General features: G+C 42.5%; 1 protein-coding gene across 1 annotated transcript in view; it reads left to right on the top strand.

The window, feature by feature from the left end:
* Positions 1-8,245: 8,245 nt before the first annotated feature.
* Positions 8,246-24,208, top strand: part of LOC132567593 (phosphatidylinositol 3,4,5-trisphosphate 3-phosphatase TPTE2-like) — an 83,241-nt gene continuing 67,278 nt past the window's right edge. The window contains exon 1 of the mRNA XM_060233273.1: positions 8,246-8,783. The gene's annotated coding sequence lies outside the window, so the exon portion shown is untranslated. The remainder of the gene's footprint in view (positions 8,784-24,208) is intronic.

Below are 24,208 nucleotides of genomic sequence, written 5' to 3'. Positions count from 1 at the left end.
CCGCAGGGCTCGGTTTTGGGCCCAATTCTTTTCAACACTTTTATCACTGATCTGGATGAAGGGGTAGAAGGGCTGCTCATAAAATTTGCTGATGATACCAAATTGGGAGGAGTAGCAAACACCCAGGAGGATAGAGTTAAAATTCAACAAGATCTGAAAAATTCAACAAGATCTGAATAATCTGGAGAAGTGGGCAGTTATGAACAGGATGCAATTCAACAAAGATAAGTGCAAAGTCTTACATCTCAGCCACGAAAATGTGAAGCACAAATACTGGATGGTGGATGCACTTTGGGGAAGTATTTATTTTATTGGATTTATATCCCGTCCTCCCTGCCGAAGCAGGCTGAGGTAGTGTGTGTAAAAGTGATCTTGGGGTGCTAGTGAACTGTAAACTAAATATGAGCAGTCAGTGTGATGCCGTGGCAAAAAAGGCAAATTCAATCATGGGTTGTATCAAAAAAGCTATTGCATCAACATCACAGGAGGTCATAGCTCCACTGTATACTGCGTTGGTCAGGCCACACCTGGAATACTGTGCGCAGTTCTTGGCAGCCGAAGATAGGACCCAAAGCAATGGGCTCAAATTACAAGCAGAAGGGTACTGGCTGGATATTAGCAAAAAATTGTTTACTGTTAGAGTAGTTCAGAGGTGGAACCAGCTGCCTAGGAAGGTGGTGAGCTCCCCTTCATTGGCAGTCTTCAAAATGCAGCTAGATGATTATTTGTCGGAGATGCTTTAGGCTGATTCTGCATGGAGCAGGGGGCTGGAATAGATGGTCTATATGGCCCCTTCCAACTCTATGATTCTAGGAATAAGTATCACTATCCCGAACTGGATGTAGATCGTTAATGATACACTGGACTGAGCTGTGAGCTGTGGATAAGACCAGTGGTGTTCTGCAGGATTGGTTCCAGGTCTTTGGTGAGCCCTGGGCAGAGAGCACCCTGTGTTGGGCCCCACAAAACTGCATGGTGAGGAAGCCCTCTGGGGGACTCACTCTGGAGACATCACCCCTTTCCATATTCACCCTCTTGCCCCCAGCACTGTTCCAAATGAGCCATGCATATATGTTTGTATACTGTGGTACACATTACATGTGTTAACCAATTTACCAAAACTAATGAATGGTCTCTATATTTTCCCTGATTAGATCTCAATATTATGTAACTGCAGATCTTCCTGCATTTCAGGTCCTCTTGACCTGATGTTTATATTTCTTATACCTTCTGTATATAAAGTCTGTCTAGTAAGAGAAACTCTACATTGCTTCTGGAGAAGTAGACTCAAATCCAAGAATACTTATGCTGGAATACAATTTTGCTAATCTTTAAAGGTGCCAACCAAGAAAAGATGGCAATTCTGGATCTGAGGTAATGAGCATCTGGGTATGACGATGACTACAGACAGGCAGCCTGGATTCTGGAATGATCCAATGTTCATTTCAGGCAAGGGATAAGAAAAGAAAGACTTTTGCAGAGCTGAAAAGGGGATCTTTCTGATGCCATTTATGGGAGAGACAGGTATTTAGAATTGCTACATTTAGGGTCAGATCTACAAAGTGCAGATCCTTAAGGGCTTCTGTATCTTTAAGACTACCATGAAAGGGGAAATTCTACCAGGTGTAGCTTCTCCTCTCAGTGAAAGACATGAAGGTACACTTGGCAGTTTTTAGCCTGCTATTCAGCTCTTAAAGTTACAGGGCTATTTCTGGGGTCTGGAGCCAGCAGTCTAACTCAGGGCCGAACTACCCATTCAGCAACAGAGCCGTCTCCCTTGACCATCTGCAAAGCCACAAGAGAATGTAGTTTGCAGTTAGTGAAGGCAGATTGCTTTATACTTCCTCATGCCTTCCTTGCCATTTGATCAACACAGAGAAAGGGGGGGAGAGAATAAGCATCTTCTCTGCAGGCCCGTAGCTAACCAGGGCACCATGGGGCCTGGCCCGACAGGGTTTTTGGAGACCCTCACCCCCCAACCCAGGGTTGCCCCTCTCCCTCCCACTCCAGTGCAATTTAATTGCACAGGAGGGGCACCCAAGAGCAGTTGCTGTCTGTCCTGCACCATTTAAAGGGTGGGAGGAAGAGGGGTGGCCCCCAGCCTCGCCAGCTTCCTGCTCTCATCCCCATGTTCCAATCCCCCAAGGCCCCTAGCTACGGGGCTGCTTCCCTGCCTCCTGCAAACCTTAGTCTGGTTTTGCCTTCCAATTCTGTCTGGCTGTTCAGGGTAGACCCAGATTGCCAGACCAAGGCTTGATGCTGAAAATATAATTTAGCAGTCAAGACAGCAATAGCCAGGAATATACAATATCCATTAAGACCAGCAGTTCCCAAGAAGACTTGGTGAATATAGAGTTAAACTAGAAGCTCTTCTCTAGGAAAAGTAATCTAATGCAACATTTCCCGAAAGGGATTTCCTTTCATTAATATTGATTTAATGTGGGATAAAAACTTTTATATACTGCAGTAGGATTGAAGAGAAAAATATAACGTACCTCACAGTTGCAGTCTGATGCATCAATGTACTTCACGCTCTTAATACGCTTGATAAGAGGGGCTTGCTTCCAAGTCTCTGGTGGAAATGACAGCCCTAAAAAATGTAATCACTGATAAAATTATTCTTCTAAACAAGCATTATTTAAAAAGGATTGAAATGGTTCTTTGAGCTCCCTCTGGTGACTGTAAAGCAGTATGAACCTTTTCTGAAGAATTGGCAGAACTGTCAGAATTAACTGAAAGTTAATTTTTGTATTTTCTGTACATTTTGTATTTTTACTACAACATTTTCTGCTTATTTAAAAGACTTTAAAAGGGCAGCAAAGGAGGAATGGAAGGTGAAGAAACTCTAAAATGAAAAGGACACATTCAGAATGGAACTATTTCAAACATCAAAGGTGCTTCCAAAGAAAATAGATCAATGGTTGCTAATATTTATAACCTACAATCTGGGTTAATATCCTTTAAAATACCTAAGATCTCTCTAAACTGTCTCTTTCACATGAAACATAGGAACAAGTGTGCCAAGCAACAGGAAAAGGACTGTGAACAGACCCCAATGAGACTGCACAGACAGCCTAAAGCCAAAAGAGACCACAAGGCCAGAGCTAGTACAAATCCCAGTCAAGAAATACACATCAAGAAGATGTGAGAAGTCACTCTGTTCACACACCAGACACCAACACAATGTAGAGAATTGTAAAAGGAGAAATAAGAGTGGGATGACAACATGGGGAGAAGGGAGATGGTCCATGTCAAAGAGCGGGGAAAGTGGTAGTGGTGATGGTAATGGTCATGGTGACAGGGCTCACATCCACAATTACAAAAAGAGATCTTGCTGAAAAAAACAAGAGAAACAAACACTTGCAAAAATGACATCATAGATCTATTTACTTTTTAACTTCATTTATACCCAGCCTTTTCTCCTCAATGGGGACTCAAAGTGGCTCCTCCCGTTTTATCTTCATAACAAAAATCCCATGAGATGGATTAGGCTGGGTGCCTCATACCAAACCTTTAATGGCATAATAGATTCAGATAAAAATACACAGAATATAAAAATTTAAACATTGGAGATAAAATCAAAATAAAACCGAGCTTACAGATACATTCAAACATGGTCAGAATTAAATTTAAGGATGTCAGCCAGAAATTTTGCCACAGCCTCACTAACCACCCCCTCAGTATCACTCAATAAATAATAACAGGGTGGCAGAATAGACAAATCTGGAGAAAAAGAAAGCTTGCCAAATAAATCTTTACGGAGGTTATGGTAAAAAGAACAATCAAGCAATATATGCTGGATTGAGTCAGGGGTATTCGCTCCACAGGAGCAAAGTCTGTCGGCTAAAGGGACTCGCTGATATCTCCCTTGTAAAACTTTGGAGGGAAATGCGTTTAGTCTGGCCAACATAAATGCCCTGCGATGACTTGGAGTGGTTAGGTCTGATAGATAATTGGGCATTTTGCCACAAAAAGCATAAAGACCTAAGGAAGCTGGAGAGCAAGTATAAGGGAGAGTTGGCCGTAATTTCGTTTCCTCCAATTCCCACAGTCTCAGTTTAATACATCTGAAGATATATGACTCTTCAGAGGTAGAAAAATCATCTACCTCTAACCCCAATTGATTGAGTTTAGACAGAAGCACTGCTGTCCAGGACGAAATATATGGGTCTCTTTTCATACAATCAAGAAGGCTGTTGGGATCTGTTCTAAAATGAATTTTGAGCCAGAATTTAAACACTGCAATCCAGGCTTTTGTCTCCACCAAAGACTGACCCACTTCAGAGCAGAGAGCAAAGTAGGACACACATTTTGGCAAACCAAGAATTTGTCTAAAGAATGAGGCTTGAATGCCCTCCACTTTCCTGGTAAAAGCTGAGATCCATATAGGGATACCATAGAGGATTTGGGCAAGCGTTTTGGCTTTGAATACTTTAATAGCTGCTGGAACTAATTGGTTGCCCCTTGCAAAGAAAAACTGTTTAATTTGAGCAGCTGAACACTTAGCCAAGTTGATGGTGTTGTTACGATGTGAAACCCAGCTTAACTTGTGGTTAAAAGTGATCCCCAAGTATTTAAAATTTTTTGTTTGCTCGATTGTTGAATTGCCAATAAACCATCTCTGTGGGCCCCAGCAATTTGAAAAGACAACTACTTTAGATTTGGTATAATTGATAGTAAGTGAATTACAATTACAGTAGTCATAAAAGGCGTTCAAATACCTTTGCAGGCCCACTCTTGTACAAGAGAGGATGGTAGTGTCATCGGCATAAAGTAATAAGGGGACCGCTTGGCCTGCAAGTTTAGGCGGATGACCATTGATGGGGGTCAAAAATTGTGCCAGGTCAGTTAAAAATAAATTAAAAAGATGTGGGGCCAGCACACAACCTTGTTTTACCCCCTTTAACACTGGGATTTTACTAGTCAAGTCACCGCTAGAAGAAAATTTCACTTGGCAAAAGGTATTAGAATGAAGTTTCCTCAAGAGAAACAGCAAACGAGGGTCCATTCCCAGGTAACCTAGCTTGATCCATAGTTGGGCTCTATCTATTGAATCAAAAGCACCCTTCAAATCGATGAAGGCAGCATATAATTTTTTTGACCCGGTATGCATATATTTTTCAGCAAGGAAGGCCAGAGTGCAGCAGTGATCCATAGCAGATTTGCCTTTGGAGAAGCCAATCTGTTCAGGACCTATGATGTTGCCTAGGCGCATCCAGTCAGTTAATCGGAGTTCTAAATGTTTTGCATACAATTTGCCCACTATAGATAATAAACTAATGGGGCGGAAGTTTTCTGGTAACTCCAACCCCCCCTTTTTGTATATTGGGATAATTATAGAGTCAAGCCAAGAGTCAGGGATGGAGCCATGCAGATCGATAAAAGAGAACAATTTTGCAAGGGGCAAGAGCCACCAATCGGCAAACTTTGTGAATACCTCAGCGGGAAGGCCATCAGGGCCAGGTGCTTTACCCGCTTTTAAATCCTTCAATAACTCACTGATTTCCTCTAGAGTTACTGGAGGCCAGACCGGCATATCAGTAACTGAGGGGTTTGCTAAGATAGGAGGGGATACACATGGGGCAGCAAAAATGTTAGAGAAGTAATCAACCCATGTTTGCTCAGAGATATTTGGGTCAGTAACAGAATTGTTTTTTAGATTACCTGAAATGATTCTCCAGAAGGCCTTATTATCGTTAGATTTTATCGAGTGGTAAAGTTGGTCCCATTTATTCTGAAAGAAAGCTTTCTTTTTGGATGTAGTAAGCTCCAGGTAGGCTGTCTTGTAAGCAATGTAGGCCTTAATTTTTGATTGGTCTTTGGAGTGACAAGCATTAGGCTGGGTGTATGTGACTGGATGAAGGTCACCCAACAAGCTTCCATAGCAGAGTGGATTCAATTGGGTCTCTCAGACTCTAGGCTGACCCTTTAACCATTATATTATTGGCTCTGTATTATGCTGTAAACTCTTGGAGGATTGGCTACATCAGGGGTGTGTCACCTAATATGCAAAAAAATCCATATCAATTCTGTATCTCCAAGCTGGGGGAAGGAAAGAAAGGGGGAAAGGACCAAGAAGGACTTCCTATGAATGAGGAGCAAAGGAGGTGGGAATGGTTTAACACTGCTTCCCATTCAACAGACAGGAGCCCCAGTCTCCATAAAGATGACACTTGGGAGATCATGTATCAAGAACAAAAGGGCAATTCTCAGAGAAGCCGCTACCATACACTCAATGATCTCTATCCCCCGCCCCCCACATATGGTTTCACTAATCTCCTTTTATGGCCCATCCTGATCACAAAGTTCCAAAGCACATCACTACAATGATGCAATGTTTTCTGTTGTTTTTTTCTTTACCCTGTAAGAGTGCCTAAAAAACACAGACTGCAGGGTGCTAGGAAGCAAAAACTTTCCCGGAACAGAACACTTTAATTTCATGTATTTATTACATTTATTTTTCAGACAGACAGCATTGAATTGAATTGGTTCAAGTCTCCATTCTGCCATGGAGACTTGTTGGGTGACCATGGGACAGACACACTCACATCCTAACCTACCTCATAGGATTGTTGTTGTGAGGGTAATATGGAGGGAAATGAGGCAAGTCATCTTCAGTCTCCATTGGGGAGAAAGATGGGGCATAAATGAAATAAACAAATAAATTTGGGGGAGAAGTGAGAAATAGAGCAAGCCACTCCGTTCACTCATTCCTTTGGCTGAGATACAAAAAGGTATTATAAATACCATTGACCTGATATAGTATCAGGCTTGATGATATTTACTTAGGATTCAGTAGGAATCCTGGGCTCATCTCTCGTCACGTGTTAAATGTTATTTTATTTAAAATATTTATACTTGTCTTATTACAAAACTATAATAAGGTAGCTCAGCAAGTACAATAGGATTATTGCACTGTGTAGTGGTTAAAGTATTGAATTAATATCTAGGAGACCAAGATTAAAATTGAACTCTGCTGTGGGAGGCTCACTTGTTTGATGGGGAAAGTCATCCTTCAGCCTAACCTACAGCTCTCACCCCAAACTACCTCACAGAGCTGTCATGAGGATGAAGTGGAGTATAATGTAATCTACTCGGGGTATAAATGAAATATGTAATTTTTAATTGCATTATCACCTGTATTATGTTTGCTGTTGTGAACTGTGACTCTGACACAGTTTTGAGGGGAAAATAATGCAGTGTCCAGGTATTGCAAGGAGGCCACCTTCTATCTACGAACACAGTTGCCAAACTAACCCAGTGTGGCAGTGCAGGGTATGCATGCACCCCAAGGCCATTTGGTGTGCCCCCCTGCAGCACTATAATTGCTATCAAACACCAGCCAGATAATAAACTACCACAGTGGATGTGCTGTGTTTGACTGGATAGGACAAAAGTGATGCAGGCCTTGTGAAAGAAACAAGAATGGGCTGCGTGTAGGTGTTAAGGGCCATCAAGTCATTTCCAACTTATTTTTACGATTACGAATATATGACCTTCAAAACACCCTATCATTGCTGAGGACTTGCAACCTGAGGGCCGTGGCTTCCTTGCCTTGAGTCAATCCATCCACCTCATGCTGGTCTTCCTTTCAACCCTGCAGTTCTATTCTATGATTCTTTTCCTGCTGCCTTCAACAATTATTGTCTTTTCCAGTGACTCTTGTCTTCTCCTAATGTGACCAAAGTATGATAGTCCCAGTTTAGCCAATTTAGCTTCTAAGGAAGAGTCCAGGCTTGATTTGAAATAGAACCCACCTCTTTTTTTGGCAGTCCACAGTATCCATAAAACTCTCCTCTGACACATTTAAAATGAGCCAACTTTCTTCCTGTCAAGAGGAGGCCATGCTGTATGTATTCTTTTCCCTGATCAACAGCAGAGTATCTTTTTCACACATTCCAGGCATGAACGTTGTGTTACCCAAACGAAACTGGTGTGTTTGGAAGCCCTGACCTCGACGAAGCCCAACCACTCCTAAACCATGCTGAGTCTGTGTGGCAAGCGTTCCTAGACTAACATGCTAGCAAGAGCGCCATGACTAATCCTACTGGAGCCTGTACGCCCTGAGACCAGGCCGCCGCCGCCGCCGCCGCCGCCGCCGCCTGCCACTCTCCTGCATAATGGCCTCCTCTGACCCATCCTCGGTGCCCTTAGCAACAGGGTTCCAAGTCGCAGGAAGGTCCCAGAGGAGATGATTGGCCTGCTCGTCGTCGTCACTGGCGCCCTCTCGCAGGTGATGGGAATCAGGTGAGAATCCGGAGCAGGTGAAGCCTCCCCGCCGAAGCCGGCATGAAGCGAAGATGGGCAACGCCCGCCTCTAACCCGCCCCTTGGCAAGCTGCGCTTAATTAGGAGTAGCCGTGCAGGAAGCCCTTAAGGCTGTGCGCGCAAGTCTGTTGTGGTGTCAACACCAGTCAGCTCAGGCGTCGAGCGCGGAGGAGCAGAGTTTGGTCGGCGTAGTTGCAGCGGCCGCGGGAGGAGAGGCTTCCTCGGGGGCTGGACCCGCGAGCAAACTGCTGAAGCGGCGTTTTCTCTCTCGCTCCTTCCTTCCTCCCCGGTCTGCGGCCAGAAAAATACGCCTGGCTTCACTTGGAGGAGCGCGAAGGCTCTCGGATAAGTCGGCGCCCTTTCCTCCTCCCTGTTTCCTTTCTCGGTTCGTCTTCGCCTCTCGGTTCCCTCTGGGACCAGCTGTCTAATTTACCGCCCTGCCGGAGAGGTGACGCGTTGCATCCCCCTCCACCCCCAGAAGAGCTCGCTGGAGTTAAACTTGGCTTCTTTGCAAAGGTAATGAGATGCTCTATGAATAAGCTGATGTGGCCAGGGAAGGTGGGGGGGGGGGGGGGTGCTTTGTTGACGACCTCCTAAAAGGGCTTCCCGACTCTTGAGTGCAAAAAATGGGTTGCTGAGGGCCTAACGGGAAGGATTGCGTCGGGTGGAGGTACTGCAAATAGCAATAGATTCCGATGGGCAGCCGTGTTGGTCTGAAGCAGCAGAACAGAGTTTGAGTCGCGGCCCCTTTAAGACTAACAAAGTTTTATTCAAGTTATGAGCTAACGTGTGTATGCATCTGTAGAAGTGTGCCTGCACACGAAAGCCCATACCTTGAATAAAATAAAGGTGTCGCTGGGAAAAGGGTAAAAGTCGGATCTACACGGATCTTCATGAATTCATAGGATTTTTACATTGAAATGAAATCAAACCACTTTAATCCTATAGATCCTGTCTTAGACTATAGGCAGGACCACAAAAATCATGCCTCCACGAATTCGCGGCGCCTCAGCAATGCAAAAACTGGCTTCCAAAGCACGGATCCTCATGAATTCATATGATTTTTATGGTGAAATGAAATCAAACCACCATCATGTTGTAGATCCTCTCTTAGACTATAAGCAGCACCAGAAAAATCATGTCTCCACGAATTTTTGGCGCCACAGCACTGAAAAAACCTGTTTCCAAACCACGGATCCTCATGGATCCTCATGATTTTTGCTTTGGGCCACCCCAAGATAACCAGCCAATCACATATCATGTCCATGGGCAGTGTTTGCACCACAGAAATCATAGATCCACAGCTTAGTGGCAGCGCCAGGGACCAAAAACTTGCTTTTGGACCACGGATCCTCATGGATCCACGTGATTTTTGCCTTGGATCCCCCCAAGCTCTCCATCCAGTCACTTATCATGTCCATGGGCAGAGTTTGCACTACACAAATAATGGATCCACGGCTTCGTGGCAGCGCCAGGGACCAAAAACTTGCTTTTGGACCACGGATCCTCATGGATCCATGTGATTTCTGCTTTGGATCACCCAAAGCCCTCCATCCAGTCACATATCATGTCCATGAGCAGAGTCTGCACCACAGAAATCGTGGATCCACAGCTTCGTGGCAGCACCAGGGACCAAAACCTTGATTTTGGACCATGGATCCATGTGATTTTTGCTTCAGATCCCCCCAAACCCTCCATCCAGTCACTTATCATGTCCATGGGCAGTGTTTGCACCACAGAAATCATAGATCCACAGCTTAGTGGCAGCGCCAGGGACCAAAAACTTGCTTTTGGACCACGGATCCTCATGGATCCATGTGATTTTTGCCTTTGATCCCCCCAAGCTCTCCATCCAGTCACATATCATGTCCATGGGCAGAGTTTGCACTACACAAATCATGGATCCACGGCTTCGTGGCAGCGCCAGGGACCAAAAACTTGCTTTTGGACCACGGATCCTCATGGATCCATGTGATTTTTGCCTTGGATCCCCCCAAGCCCTCCATACAGTCACATATCATGTCCATGGGCAGAGTTTTCACCGCAGAAATCGTGGATCCACGGCTTCGTGGCAGCGCCAGGGACCAAAAACTTGCTTTTGGACCATGGATCCACATGATTTTTGCATTGGATCCCACCATGATTTTTGGCCGACCTTGCACCACAGGAATGACAGGTTCATGGCTTTGTACTGGTACCAAGGAGCCAAAATATGGTTTTGAAGTGCGGATCCTTCTTGATTTGCGTTGGATCAAGGAAAACTCGACATTATACCACATGTAATATCCATGGTCATAGCTTGCTGAACAACTATCACACATTCACAGTTTTATTGTTCACCACACTCATTATCCATCCAGATGTCACGTCTGTGTCCAGCGTTTGCGGGAATTTCTCTGATGCGATAAGAATTGAACGGGGGACCAGACAAGGCTGCCCATTGTCTCCATTGCTCTTCATCTTAACATTAGAACTGTTAATAATTAAAATAAGGGAAGACGATGGAATTCAAGGTGCCAAAATTAGGGGGGGGAAATATAAAGTGCGTGCCTATGCTGATGACCTGCTATTAATATTAGAAGACTCAACCTCTTCGATAGAACATTTTATGGAAAGATTGGAAGAATACGGGCAAATTTCTGGTTTTAAAGTTAATCTACAGAAAACGAAATTCTTGGCCCAAAATATGACAAAGGAGGAAATAGCGCTGCTAGAAACAAAATCGGGATTTAATTATGAGAAAAAGATCAAATATTTAGGTATTTTCTTCTCTAACGATTTAAAAACGCTACAAAGAGATAACTATGACAAGATCCTAACAGAAATCCAAGCAGATTTAAATAAATGGAGAGACCTACTAATCTCCTTACGGGGGAGAATTGCATCCATTAAGATGAATATCCTGCCAAGAATTCTTTTTTTATTCCAAACTATACCAATCATTCTCTCCCAAACGTTCTTTCGCCAGTTGAATAAATTGACTACCATATTTATATGGCAAAACAAAAAACCCAGAATCAAATTAAAGGTATTACAAGATAGCGTATCTAGAGGAGGGCTTGCCTTGCCTGATTGGAATCTGTATCATAAGGCATGTTGTCTAGTATGGCTATCAGAATGGTTTACATTGGAAAATAAACATCTGCTGGTATTAGAAGGCATGGGTCTGGTTAGGGGCTGGCACTCCTATTTGTGGTATTCTCCCCCTAACAGAGACAATATTTTCCACAGACATGAAGTTAGAAAATCCTTGTACAAAACATGGTCTGAAGTTAAATACATGATCTATCCTAAAACACCTCTCTGGCTATCTCCAGTAGAAGCCTCCAGCCAACCTAACCTGTATTGCTGGGATATTAATTACAACTAAAGGGTATTATTAGATGAAGAAAACAATTTAATTCTGGAGGATAATATGAAATTTGACTGGTGGCTGAAGAATCAAATTAAATCTAAATGCCAATTAGACAAGGAAGCAGGATTTGTCAAGACATCTTATGAATTTGACGCGATAATAAGTGAAAATCAGAAACTTATTTTGAAATTTTACAATTGGCTCTTACAAATTAAAATGCAGAGTGATGTTGTTAAAGAAAGCTGGGTAAAATGGCTGTCAGACTTTGGGTATAGTATTGAAATGGAGCAATGGGAAAAAATCTGGAATCAAAATTTAAAATTTACTAAATCAGCAGTATTTAAAAATATTTATAAGATGATGTACCGATGGTACTTAACACCGGAAAGGCTGAGTAAGATTTATCCCAATTACTCCAACAGATGTTGGAAATGTAAGAAAGTAAAGGAGTCCCTCCATCACATCTGGTGGCAATGTGAATTTGCCAAAAAATATTGGGCCCAAATTAACATCTGGACACAAAAAATCTTAAAAATTAAGCTTAAACATACCCCTGAATTGTATCTCTTGAACGTCTGTAAAGAAAGTCTACCCAGATATGAAAAAAAGCTATTGTTACATGTAATAACGGTTGCGAGAATCCTCTATGCGAAATACTGGAAACTCTCAAAACTACCGGACAGAAATGAATTTATACAGAAATTGTTAGAGGCTGCAGAGATGGACACGCTTACCGTAAGATTAAGAGGAGGCAATCTACAGGATGGCAGGAAGTCTTGGAATTATTTGTATATATGGATAAAAAACTTGGAATTACGAACTACTAAGATGTGTCGCTGGACAACTGCCCTCTTTGCTCCTTAGGTGGTAGGGTGGTGTTGGGTGACGGATTGGTGTGTATAATTTATGTACAGTTTGTTTTTTGTTGTTTATGGATATATGGAAGCGCTAATAAAAGATCTGTTTGTTTAAAAAAATATATATATGTCCAGCGTTTGCAAAATACAAATTGGATTTCGAGTACCTTGTATGCTGTCACAGTGTGCTTACATACTTTGAAACACTTCATCTTCATGAATTCTGTGACTTTTCATTTTTGAATAGTTGGGCTCATCATGCGTGGTCCCCCTGAGGTTTCTTTCACATCACACAGCATGTCCATGACCACAGAATAACCCACGAAAACCTCAAACACTGCTTCAGCTACTTTGAGGCTTGTGCATTATGACATCACACCAATGTCTACAGGATGACCAAACAAAAAAATATCTGTAATGTTTCAACCTTACCATGGACACCACAGTAACATGAGAAATCAAAATCATGTCCATACCTTTCACTGCAAATAACTGCATTCTGAACTTTCTGATGCCACCGAGTTGCAAAACTATCCAAGGCAGATATTGTAATGGTCTTATCTTTGACTTCAAAACATCTCGCTCACTAGATAGAGGCCACCAAATTAGAATAATGGAATCATAGAGTTGGAAGGGACCTCCAGGGTCATCTAGTCCAACCCCCTGCACAATGCAGGAAACTCACAAACACCTCCCCCTAAACTCACAGGATCTTCATTGCTGTCAGATGGCCATCTAGCCTCTGTTTAAACACCTCCAAGGAAGGGGAGCCCACCACCTCCCGAGGAGGAAGCCTGTTCCACTGAGAAATCGCTAACGGTCAGGAAATTCTTCCTGATGTTGAGCCGAAACCACTTTTGATTCAATCTCAACCAGTTCTGGTTCTGGTCCTATCTTCCGGGGCCACAGAAAACAATTCCACACCATCTTCCATATGACAGCCTTTCAAGTACTTGAAGATGGTGATCATATCACCTCTCAGCCACCTCCTCTCCAGGCTAAACATGCCCAGCTCCTTCAACCTTTCTTCATAGGACTTTTCCTTAATAATTATTTTCATTAATAACGAAAAGCTGTCTAAGGGGGACAGTTTGTTGTTTAGGGGTGAGTTTGTCTTGTTCTCATTAACGTAGGTGCAATCACAACTGCTTATGGTCAACAGATTTTTTTAATGTTGTTCAGTCGCACAGTCGAGTCCGACTCTTTGCAACCGACCTCATGGACAAAGTCAAGCCAGGCCCTCCTGTCTTCCACCATCTTCCAAAGTCTGCTCAAATTCATGTTTGTTACATCAGTAACGCTGTCCAGCCATCTCATCTTTTGCCATCCCCTTCTTCTTTTGCCTTCTGTCTTTCCCAGCATCAGGGTCTTCTCCAGGGAGCGCTCCCTTCTCATTTGGTGGCCAAAGGATTTGAGTTTCAACTTCAGCATCTGACCTTCCAGGGAACAGTCTGGGTTGATTTCCCTTAGGACTGACTGACTGGCTCTTCTTGCAGTCCAAGGGACTCTCAAGAGTCTTCTTTAATGCAGCCTTCTAAAGCAGGAGTCTCCAAACTAGTGATGCCTATAGGTGCCATGGTGCCCAAGAGCACCTTTCCTGGTAACAGTGGAGTGTTTTTTAAAAAATCAGGTGGCACACTGTGCCCAGCTTGGCTTCTGATTGGATGTTGTACATTTGATTGACTGTGTGGATTTTGCTAGATGTCACTTTGGCAGCAGCTGCCTCCAACAGTACAAGGATATTCTCTGTGTGACTGAAGGTAAAACATGGCATCCATTCTTTTGCTGGCTTTGCCCCTGCAGCAGTTGTTTTGTGACAGCCGTTTTATTGGTTGCAGCCACCATGCTGCGTCATGATTCCAAAGTTGCAGAAAGGCTTAGGGAAGTCGTACACCCTTGTTCTACATGCTATACTCTTGGCTCGCCAGGTCATGCAAAGCCAGTATGGTGTAGAGGTTGGAATATTACATTAGGATCTAGTAAACCTAGGTTCAAATCCTGACTGCCATGGAAGCTTGCTGTGTGATCTCAGGACAGTCATGCACTCTCCGCCTAACCCACCTTGCAGGGTTTCTGTGAGCATAAAAGTGGAGGACAGGAGAATGATGTCAGCCCCTTTGCTTTCATTGGGGAGAAAAGTGATACATACACGAAGCCAGCAAACAAAGGTAGTTTTGGAGACTAATGGAATGAGATGCAAAAGGAGAATCCATCCATGAGTCCTCCCATATACATGTGGAATGTGGGATGTGGCTGGGCCTTTTCCCTCATCAAATTGGAGAGCATATGACTGAGGACAGAAGTGTTGTCATACATATGTTATATGTGTCTTGATGGGTCACCTTGAGAGTGAAACAGGGTCAGTGGCAAAGGGTTGACTTTTTTCCATACATCACTTACCTGCTCAGAATTAAAACTTATTGAGTCTTCTTTTAATTACAATAAAAACATAGTGACTTTGCATAATCTGTGGTTTTCCCATGAAAGAGCAAGCTGTGCACTCTGCCTTCTATGCCTGAGGACAAAAGAGCTTCATAGGTTGGTTTCTGAAACGAGTCTAGGGATTTCAAGGCCTGCTCTGTTGTGTGATATTCTGATGAATTCATCTCTCTCCCATTAGCTGAACCAGGATTGGCTGATGTTACCGAATCACCATACTTTTCCTTACAGATATTCAGACTGGAGTACAGCTACCTATTCTTTGATTTAGTGCTTTTGGGAAGTGTACAGAAATGACAGCTGCTCTTGCGTGAGCTTTCTGGATGTAAGTGGGGGCAGAATATAAGGATCAATGAAGATCCTGTGAATTTTGGGGAAGGTGTTTGTGAGTTTCCTGCATTGTGCAGGGAGTTGGACTAGATGACCCTGGAGGTCCCTTCCAACTCTATGATTCTATGATTCTATACAATTCTATGATTTTAGTGTAGAACAGGGGTGGCCAACAGTAGCTGTCCAGAAGTTTTTTGCCTACAACTCCCATCAGCCCAGCAAGCATGGCTGATGGCTGGGGCTGATGGGAGTTGTAGGCAAAAAACTTCTGGAGAGCTATCGTTGGCCACCCCTGGTGTAGAATGTCAATTTGGGGACACTGCTAAACCAGGAATAAAGGTCTACTGTGAAATGGTTTTCCAAGACTCCTATCTTCTCATAAGAGGACCCATGAGGATCCGTGCCTCAAAATCATGTTCTGGATCCACGGTGCTGCCACGAAGCCATGGATCCATTATATCTGTGGAGCAAGCTCTTTCCATGGACGCAACATCAGATTGGATGGTGAGCTTGGGATGAGCCAATGTAGATATCATGAGGATCCATGAGGATATGTGCTTCAAAGCCATGTTTTCGCTCCATGATGTTGCCACAATGCCAAGGATCCATGATTTCCAGGGTGTAAACTCATGAGGATCCATGGTGCAAAACCAAGTTCTTCTTCCATGGTGCTGCCACGAAGCCGTGGATCCATGATTTTTGTGGTGGAAGCTCTGCCCATGGACATGATATGCGATTGGATGGTGAGGTTGGGGGGATCCAAGGCAAAATTCATGACGATTCATGAGGATCCGTGGTCAAATACCAAGTTTTTGGTCTCTGGCACTGCCACGAAGCTGTGTATCTATGATTTCTGTGGTGCAAGCTTTACCCATGGACAGGATATGTGATTGGATAGTGAGCTTGGGGTGGCCCAAAGTAAAAATCATGAGGATTCATGAGGATCCGTGGTCCAAAAGCAAGCTGCCACGAAGCTGTGGATCCACGATTTCTGTGGTGCAAACTCTGCCCAAGGACATGGTATGTGATTGGATGTAGGGCTTGGGGGGATCCGAAGCAGAAATCACATGGATTCATGAGGATCCGTGGTTCATAACCAAGTTTTTGATTTCTGGCGCGGCCACGAAACCGTGGATCCATGATTTCTGTGGTGCAAACTCTACCCATGGACATGACGTGTGGCTTTATGGAGGGCTTGGGGGGATCCGAAGCAAAAATTCCATGGATCCATGTTTTTGGTCCCTGGCGCTGCCACAAAGCTGTGGATCCACGATTTCTGTGGTGCAACACTGCCCATGGACATGATATGTGATTGGATTGAGGGCTTGGGGGGATCTGAAGCAAAAATCACATGGATCCATGAGGATCCGTGGTCCAAAAGCAAGTTTTTGGTCCCTGGCGCTGCCATGAAGCTGTGGATCCATCATTTCTGTGGTGCAGTCTCTGCTCATGGACATGATATGTGATTGGATTGAGGGCTTTGGGGGATCCGAAGCAGAAATCATGTGGATCCATGAGGATCCGTGGTCCAAAAGCAAGTTTTTGGTCCCTGGCGCTGCCACGAAGCTGTGGATCCACATTTTCTGTGGTGCAAACACTGCCTATGGACATGATAAGTGACTGGATGGAGGGTTTGGGGAGATCCAAAGCAGAAATCATGTGGATCCATGAGGATCCATGGTCCAAAATCAAGTTTTTGGTCCCTGGCGCTGCCACGAAGCTGTGGACCCACGATTTCTGTGGTGCAAACACTGCCCATGGACATGATAAGTAACTGAATGGAGGGTTTGGGAGGATCCCAAGCAGAAAACATGTGGATCTATGAGGATCTGTGGTCCAAAAGCAAGTTTTTGGTCCCTGGCGCTGCCACGAAACCGTGGATCCATGATTTCTGTGGTGGAAATTCTGCCCAGGGACGTGATATGTGACTGGATGGAGGGCTTGGGGGGATCCGAAGCAAAAATCACGTGGATCCATGAGGATCCTTGGTCCAAAAGCAAGTTTTTGGTCCCTGGTGCTGCCACGAAGCTGTGGATCCATGATTTCTGTGGTGCAACATCTGCCCATGGACGTGATATGTGATTGGCTGGTTATCTTGGGGTGGCCCAAAGCAAAAATCATGAGGATCCATGAGGATCCGTGGTTTGGAAACATGTTTTTTCAGTGCTGTGGTGACACAAATTCGTGGAGGCGTGATTTTTCTGGTGCTGCCTATAGTCTAAGAGAGGATCTACAACATGATGCTGGTTTGTTTTCATTTCACCATAAAGATCATATGAATTCACGAGGATCCGTTCTTTGGAAGCCAGTTTTTGCACTGCTGAGGCGCCACGAATTCGTGGAGGCATGATTTTTGTGGTCCTGCGTATAGTCTAAGACAGGATCTATAGGATTAAAGTGGTTTGATTTCATTTCAATGCAAAAATCATATGAATTCATGAAGATCCGTGTAGATCCGATTTTTACCCAGACCCGTGTCGCTGGTCTCAAACTTTGTTCTGCAAATAACTGTGTGAGGGCTGGAATACTCTCTTTCCCCCCTCCCCCCATTATTAGTTTAATGAAGATCTCAGCAGTGGAGTTCTCAGAAACGATTACAACAGAATAGGCTGTGCTGCTGAATGTTAACTACTTCAGTTGTTTAAACATAAGGTTGCAGCCGTAGGCACCTTTTGGAAGTAAGAATCACTAAAATGGTAGAACTTATTCCTGTATAATTGCATAGGGGCTGGCTAGAAGATTTCTTTCCCACTTATGCTGAGAGAAGCATTCATCTGTTGCCTTTAAAATCTTCTTCCTTTGATTCTGTACTCTTAATCATCCCTAGTACAAACAGAAAATGCTTCCAAATTTATGTGACTATTTTCCATAATTTAAAATTAACCAGGTAGTTTGGTGCCTGCCAAGTAGCTACACCTATATAAATTTTTCTTTGTGTTCCTACCTTGTTTCTCTTACCCTCTCCAAGATTAGTTTGACATCCTTTCAGTGTGTGTGATCTTTATTAGCCTTGCAGTGGCTTTCCTCTTTCCTTGAAGGTCGGGGACAAAGGGTCGTGGTTGGGGGGGAGCTGTCCCAGAGGCGCTCACTTAATTGTGGGGTGCCCCAGGGAGCGGTTCTCTCCCCGATGTTATTTAACATCTACATGCGACCACTTGCCCAGATTGCCCGGAGGTATGGGCTGGGGTGCCACCAGTATGCTGATGACACCCAGCTCTATCTACTTATGGACGGCCGACCGGTCTGCGCCCCAGAGAACCTAGATCAGGCATTACAGGCCGTGGCTGAGTGGCTCAGACTGAGTGGACTGACACTGAATCCGGCGAAGACTGAGGTCCTTTGTTTGGGCCGTCGGGGCCCGGAGGGGGAAATCCCCCTGCCAACTTTTGGCGGTGTACCGCTGAGGCCGGCGGACAGGGTCAAAAGTCTGGGGGTGCTATTGGAGCCGTCCTTAAAGATGGAGGCTCAGATAGCGGCCACTGCCAAGTCCGCGTTTTTTCACCTTAGGCGGGCAAGGCAGTTGGCCCCCTTCCTGGACCCCGACGACCTAGCAACAGTGATCCATGCTACGGTCACCTCGAGGTTGGATTACTGCAATGCCCTCTACATGGGGCTGCCCCTGTGCCGGACCCGGAAATTGCAGCTGGTGCAGAATGCCGCGGCCCGGCTGTTATTGGGCCTCCCAAGATGGGGGCACATTCGGCCGGGTCTTCGGGCTCTGCACTGGCTTCCAATAACATACCGGGTCCGGTACAAGGTGCTGGTCATTACCTTTAAAGCCCTATATGGCCTGGGACCTGCCTACCTGAGGGACCGTCTCTCCCCACATGTCCCCCAGAGAGTTCTGAGGTCTGGGACCCAAAATCTCCTTAACATCCCCGGGCCCAAGGAAGTGCATCTCAAGACAACTCGAGACAGGGCCTTTTCTACAATGGCCCCTATGTGGTGGAACCAGCTACCGGAGGAGGTGAGGGCCCTGCGGGATCTTACTCAGTTCCGCAGGGCCTGTAAGACGACCCTCTTCCGGTTAGCCTACGCCTGACTGGACAAATGTAGCTCTCTAGATATCTGTGATACTGTATAGTTAATATTAATTTTAGGTTTTTAGGTTTTTAAATGTCGATTTTAAATGTAACTAATTTATTCCGATTTTACTGTTTTATTGTTTGTTGTAAGCCGCCCTGAGCCACCCGTGGGAAGGGCGGGATATAAATCCCGGAATAAATAAATAAATAAATAAATAAATAAATAAATTAGAACTTACGTACGTATAATTTTTAAATGCTTTGTGAGTTTAGCCTACCTCCCAGGGCTGTGAGGGTAAAATGTTATTCTGAGCAGGAGTCCAATAGCACTTTTGGGCTATCAGGATTTATTAGATTACAAACATAACAAAGGAACTGCATGCTATTTCTGCCCTGTTACTATTTCTTCTATGCAAGTCAGTAGTTCTTATTAACTTGTATCTTGTACTGTTCCTGAATGCTGGCCTAGACAAAATGTCTTGTGATGGATAGAGACATATATTGTGTCACTCCATGGGAAACCTGCTGACAAAGTGTCAAGGGAGGCTGGGCACATTCTGTTTCCAATTACTGGGCATTATTTTCCTGTTCACTTTTGTGGGCAAGTCATTCATTTGTATGCAAGAGGGTGAAGAATGTCTCCAGGACACTACCAGGATGGAGTTAAACCTGACCTTCATGTGGGGTCTAACTTTGGTTCCTCTTAGTCATATCAGAGAGAAGCCTGTTTTGTCACACATGTGAGTGTGTGAGATTGAAAACAAGTCAGCATTCAGGTTCCCCAATGTGCCAGTACTTCCCCTGGTACCTGCTGAATTTTTCAGAAAGTTTGTGAGGCCATTGTAAAGTAAGGCTTGTACGACAGCTGTAATAGCAGCTAAAGCCACTGGAGGGGTAATACCAATGAATAAGGCAGCTTCATAGTTCAACACAGTTGATTCTTTTGCATTTCAAAGAGGGAGATGTTGCATTTGGCTCCACCTCCTGTGGCAGCCATTTGGGGGTTGTCTCTGCCTCTTGTGGCCACCATTTTGGGGAGGCGCTCACCATCCTTCTAAGCAGGGATTTTTTTGCAGGAAAAAGCCCAGCAGAAGCTCATTTGCATATTAGGCCACACCCCCTGACACCAAGCCTGCCGGAACTGCGTTCTTGTGCATTCCTGCTCAAAAAAAGCTGTGCTTCTAAGAATTCCAAAGGTGCTTACAGGTTTACAGCGTTCAGAAGTTTTTATTAGTTTCAGAAAAGTTTGGAAAATAGGGATCAGGGAAAAGGGGGGATGAAAGCACAATACATTCTGGCCTTGTTTTATATAAAATACTTTCCAAAAACAAAAGGATAATTCTACAGTATTTTCTTTACATAAGTTGTCTCATTTTATCTAAGCTATATATAATCCATTTTAAAATTTTACAATGTAAATTTACCAATTTCAGTCAAAATAAATGTGATAATTCAGTAAAGATAAGTGTTAAAATATAAAGCACGGGAAAAAGGGGAAAAAATCATATCACACCAGAGAATCTTAAGAATCTTGAGTGTCCAGCCAGGCATACAATTTCATCCAATTTTTTCTTGCTTCTTTAGACTTCCCAGTCATCAACTGGGATAAAGAGTCCAGCTCTGCTGTCCCTAAAACTTTCCCCACCAAGTCCATTTTTGTGGGAATTTCCTGAGATTTCCATCTCTGCGCCAGAAGGATTCTAGCTGCAGTATTAAAATGTGCCAACAGGTGTCTCATTTCTTTAGAATAGTCCTCTGGAAATATGTTCAATAAAAAAGTTCTGGTTTGAAATGCATCTGAGTCTTCATAATCTTCTGTAGCATTTCATGTACCATTTTCCAGTAGTCTTTCACCATCTCACACGTCCACCACATATGGTAAAAAGTGCCAATCTGTTTAGTGCACTTCCAACATTTGTTAGACATATTAGTATAAATCTTACACAGTTTCTGTGGGGTCAGGTACCATCTATAAAACATTTTATAAAGGTTTTCTTTAAAAGTTACTTACCTGGTTAACATTAAACTTCCAGAGTCTTTCCCATTGTTTTAGTGTGATATTATAACCAAAGTTTTTTGCCCATTGAACCATGCAGTCCTTTACAACTTCATCTTGTATCTTCATTTGAAGTAGATATGCATATAATTTGGAAATTAACTTTTCTTGTAGTCCCAAAAGGATTTTATCAAATAAGTATTGTTCAGTGGTGAAGCCTATTGCCTTGTCTTTAGCATATCTGGATTCAACTTGCATTCTCAACCACCAATTCATTTTAATGTCCATATTTTCGAGTTCTTTGGTTTTCAGTTGATTATCTTTCCCCAACAGATCATCATACCTGTAATTCTGGTTTAGTTTTAAAAGATTTGGGTGAGTAAATGCTTCTACTGATGAAACCCATCTTGGAATTTTTGATAAATTTTAGGCTTTAACCATGACCAGGTATGATATAAAGATTTCCAAAACCAATTATTCTTAAAATAAGAGTGGCTTTCAAGTCTTTGATACCACAAATAAGCATGCCATCCCATAATCAAATCATGTCCTTCTAACAACAATTGTCTCTTATCTTTCAACAATATCCAATTTCTTATCCACAAAAGTGCAGATGCTTTATAGTACAATTGCCAGTCTGGCAGACCCATACCTGCTCTTAATTTGGAGTCCTGCAAAGTCTTTAATTTAATTCTAGATTTTTTGCCTTGCCACAAATATTTGAAAACCATCTTGTTTAGTTCTTGAAAAAATACACTGTTTAAGAATATTGGGATAGTTTGAAACAAAAATAGTAGCCTCGATAAAATATTCATCTTTATTAGGGCTATTCTTCCCATTAAAGATAAGTTCAAATCATGCCATTTTTCCAAATCTTTTTTAATTTAAGTAGTTTGTCATAATTATCTGCTTTTAAATTACTACATCTGTTTGAAATCACCACACCTAAGTATTTGATTCTTTTTGCGTACAAAAATCCTGATTTTTGTTGGAAGGCCAGAATTCGTTCCGCCATCTTGTTCTTTGTCAAAAAATTTGTTTTATAGTAATTAATCTTTAATCCTGCCCAATAGCCAAATTGTTTAATCTTGTTTATTAGACCATCTATTGAGTCCATTGTTTGTTCTAATATAAAAACTAAATCATCAGCAAATGCTCTAAGTTTATATTCGTCTTTTATCACAGCTCCCTTTATGCTTGTATCTTCCTTTATTTGATTGTTCAACACCTCTAAGGATAAAATAAAAAGAGGAGACAGTGGACAACCTTGTCTTGTACCTTTTTGAATGTTGATTATTTCTGTTAATTTACCATTCACTGTCACCCTAGCATTTTGTGAAGGGTATATTGCTTCTACCGCTCTCAAAAAATTTTCACCACATTCCATGCCTTTCTGATGCTGTAACATAAAATGCCAACAAACGTTGTAAATGTCTTCTCAGCATCTAAACAAATTAAAGCAAATTGCTTCTCTGGATGATTCTCATATTCTAAAATATCACAAACTGTTCTGACATTATCTTTCAGATATCTTTTAGGCAGAAATCCTGCTAGGTCATAATGTATTATAGATTGTAAAACTTTCTTCAAACGTTGTGCCAGTATTGCAGCAAAAATTTTATAATCCACATTTAAAAAGGAAATGGTAATTTTTAATGTCTTTCAAATCATTATCTTCTTTTGGAATCAATGGTAAAAGTAAAGATTCTTCATAAGCTTTGTAAACTTCTGCAGGTAATCCATCTGCAGGTAATCCATTCTTTTGCGATCTGAAGAGAAACCGAGGTCCTGCCATTCTTTTGAGCTGTTAGTGCCTCTCCAAGCTCCCTTATCATTATAGGTTCATTCAAAAAATTTTGTTCTTCTGTGAATTTATTAAAATTATATTGTTTAACATATTCTTCTAAGTCTGTTTTATGAACTTGCTTGTCTTCATATAATTTTTTATAAAATTGTTCCACAATTTGTCGTATTTCTTGTTTTTGAGATTTCTCTTTATTATTCTCATCTCTCAATGTTGTAATTATTTTTTTAGCCTTCTCTTTTCTCATCCTATAGGCCAACCACCTTCCAGGCTTATTGGCATGTTCAAAACAATTTTGTTTGGCATATCTTAATTTAATCTCCACCTCTTCCATAATTAAATTCAATTTGTGTTGCATTTCTTTCACCTTTTTTGAAATTCATACTTTGTTGGAAGTTTTTTAAGATTCTTCTCAGCTTCTCCAGCTTGTGACATTAAATTTTGAAAATTGTCAATTCTTTCTTTTTTTTAATGCTGTATATAATTTCAAGACCTCTGTAAAAAGCTTTAGCAGTGTCCCAAACTATTTGCATCTTTACCTCTTGTGTTATATTCTGTTTGAAAAAAGATTCCATTTCCACCTTAGATTCCTTAAGAAAATCTTTATCTTTCAAAATTGAAATATTTAGCTTCCATGGTCGTCTTATCCGTGAACCTTTTAGTTTTATCAGTACAGGGCTATGATCCGAAATGACTCTTGTTTGAATTTCTGTGTCCACTAAGTCTTTGATCAAACTTGTAGAAAGCCAGCACATATCAATTCTTGACCAAGTTTGGTGACTAGAAGAATAGTAAGTAAAGTCTCTGGAATTGGGGTATCTTGTTCTCCAAACATCCACCTAATCCATTTCTTCTGCTAATTTCCAAAAACTTATTGGGAGCTGAGGAGCTTTACTTTTCATCTGTGTGTTTTCTTATCCAACTGTCTATCAGACACAGCATTGAAATCTCCTATATAACAATATTCCACATATTCCAGATTTGATAATTAAGACTCAAATCTTGAAAAAATTTCTCTTGGTCATTTGGAGCATAAATATTTGCAAGCAAAATTTTCTTGTTATCAACTGTAATTTCCACTAATAAAATTCTTCCATCTTCAGAAGCAAATTGCAGTTGTGGATTGAATTTAAAT

This window comes from Heteronotia binoei, chromosome 1 (assembly GCF_032191835.1).
Source record: "Heteronotia binoei isolate CCM8104 ecotype False Entrance Well chromosome 1, APGP_CSIRO_Hbin_v1, whole genome shotgun sequence".
Classification (NCBI taxonomy): Eukaryota; Metazoa; Chordata; class Lepidosauria; order Squamata; family Gekkonidae; genus Heteronotia; species Heteronotia binoei.
Note: the sequence above shows the minus strand (reverse complement) of the source record. Positions and strands in the feature narration are given on the sequence as shown.